The 2,500-nt window shown below is 53.7% G+C and overlaps 1 non-coding gene across 1 annotated transcript; it reads left to right on the forward strand.

The window, feature by feature from the left end:
* Nucleotides 1–2,155: 2,155 nt before the first annotated feature.
* Nucleotides 2,156–2,274, forward strand: LOC143607101 (5S ribosomal RNA). The gene has a single exon (XR_013148881.1). It is a non-coding gene; the product is annotated as a 5S ribosomal RNA (ribosomal RNA).
* The last annotated feature ends 226 nt before the right edge of the window (nt 2,275–2,500 follow it).

Consider the following 2,500-nt stretch of genomic DNA (forward strand, 5'->3'; position numbering starts at 1 on the left):
CTTGGCATGCCCATGGGCGCCTTGGCATGCCTTGGCCTGGCCATGGGCGTGCCTTGGCATGCCTTTGGCTTGCCCATGGGCGCCTTGGTATGCCTTGGACGTGCCTTTGGCCTGCCTTGGCATGCCTTTGGCTTGCCTTGGCCTGGCCATGGGCGTGCCAGGGCATGCCTTGGCCGAGCCTTGCATGCCCAAGACGTGCCTTTGGCTTGCCTTGGCATGCCTTTGGCTTGCCTTGGCCGTGCCTAGGCATGCCTTTGGCTTGCCCATGGGCGCATTGGCATGCCTTGGCCGTGCCTTTTGCTTGCCCATGGGCGCCTTGGCATGCCTTGGCCTGGCCATGGGCGTGCCTAGGCATGCCTTTGGCTTGCCTTGGCCGAGCTTTGGCATGCCTTGGACGTGCCTTGGCCTGGCCATGGGCGCCTTGGCATGCCGTTGGCTTGCCCATGGGCGTGCCTTGGCATGCCTTTGGCTTGCCCATGGGCGCCTTGGCATGCCTTGGGCTGGCCATGGGCGTGCCTTGGCAAGCCTTGGCCTGACCATGGGCGTGCCTTGGCATGCCCTAGACGTGCCTTTGGCTTGCCTTGGCATGCCTTTGGCTTGCCTTGGCCGTGCCTTTGGCTTGCTTTGGCCGTGCCTAGGCATGCCTTTGGCTTGCCCATGGGCGCCTTGGCATGCCTTGGCCTGGCCATGGGCGTGCAACTTTGGGGCAGTATACTCGGGTCGTTGTGCAAGAAACCAAGTCGTTGGGCAAGCTTCGTATGCAACATGGGGGAGGGGCTTTGGTTTCTCGTACGTTGAACCTCCATATTTTAGCTTGGTAGCCAACTTTGCCCAGGCATGGGCGCTCAACACCCACCCCTTCCCTATATATGCATTCTGAACAATTAGCATAGTGACAGGAACAGATATTAAATTTTTGAGGAATCATAATTTTTGAAAACCCTACCAAACGAGGTCGGATTGACACGAAATTTGGCGTGGGGCATCGGGACATTGAAATATGAGTTTCCCAAAAAAAAAATTTTGGTTTTCGGGTCGGGACGGGCCGCTTGGTGGGCCCGGTTGGTCCGTATGGCCTTTGGTGGGGGCAAGGTGTCCAAACGGGGTTGGATCGACACGAGGCTCTGTGAGGGTACTCGTGACCATGAGATATGACTGTCCAAGAGAAATGAACCCCCTTTCGTGTCGTGAAGGGCCCGCGGGCCGGGCTTGGTGGGCCCGTGGGCCTGTTTTGGGCAACTCCGCTTTAATGACACGAGGCGTTGCGTCCGGGACATGAGAGGAAACTTTATGAGCGGTTTATGGGGTCGGGGTTGGTAACCTCATGTTTTCGGGTCAACATGTTGACCGTGTCGTGCTCGGGCCCTCGACGTCACCACAAGTTTCACGAAAATGGGACTTGCAGCGGGGAAGCATTATCATGGGTATAGGTGGTGTGTTATGGAATCGTTAGTCGGTCACGATCGTTAGTCAGTCATGTGTTTAAAACGTAGATCCGTGTCGTGCTCGGACCCGAATGCGGACCGGGCTCGCTCGACATCAACGTTCCAGGTTTTTTTACAGAATGGGTCGACGTTAACGGGTATGGAATCATGACATCATGTCTTCGGGTTAACCCGAAGCCGATGGACCGTAACAGGTTTGTCGAACAGCGTGCTAACCTTACCGGGCAGCGGGCCAGGTTTGCCGGGCAACGTGGATACTTTACCGGGCAACGCCGACATTTTATCGGGTAACGTGCTAACCTTACCGGGCAACGTGCCCAGGTTACCGGCAACGTGCCGTGCATTTATCGGGTAACGTGCCAGGTTTACCGGCCAGCTTTGGTTTTGCAAGTCATTGTGGCCAGGTTATCGGGCGACGTGACTTGCGAACATGAGAGGAAACTTTATGACCAGCTTATCGGGTAAAGTGCCAGGATTACAGGCCAGTTTGCTAAATGTCATGTGTTGATTGTATAAAACAATATAATCATGGTGGATATACACATTCATAGCATTGCAGCTACTTGTGCCTCGTATCCACAGAACTTCACAGTTAAGCGTGCTTCGTCTAGAGTAGTACTAGGATGGTTGACCCCACTGGGAAGTCTTGATTCTTTTATTTTTTTACCTTTTGGGAAATGTATAAATGAATAAGCTAAGGCTTCTATTTCGGTTGCGATCATACCAGCACTAATGCACCGGATCCCATCAGAACTCCGCAGTTAAGCGTGCTTGGGCGAGAGTAGTACTAGGATGGGTGACCCCCTGGGAAGTCCTCGTGTTGCAACCCTTTTTTTTGCTACTTTTATGTTTTTGTGCATGACTTGGTGCCATGTTTGGGTTGAGTTGTTTTGTGCATTTCCAACTTTCTCGCAAAAGTTCAAGACACGTGCCATTTCAACTTGGTGCTCGCGCCAACACTTGTATGATTTACATACGGCCAGCCTCGGGCTCGTAGTTGGACTGTATGAGTTTAAGCTTGGTGCCGCGCCAACACTGACTTACGTGTTTCCAAC

Source organism: Bidens hawaiensis, unplaced genomic scaffold, assembly GCF_021521415.1.
Source record: "Bidens hawaiensis isolate Kalapana, Puna unplaced genomic scaffold, B.hawaiensis_p1.1 tig00079479_1, whole genome shotgun sequence".
Classification (NCBI taxonomy): Eukaryota; Viridiplantae; Streptophyta; class Magnoliopsida; order Asterales; family Asteraceae; genus Bidens; species Bidens hawaiensis.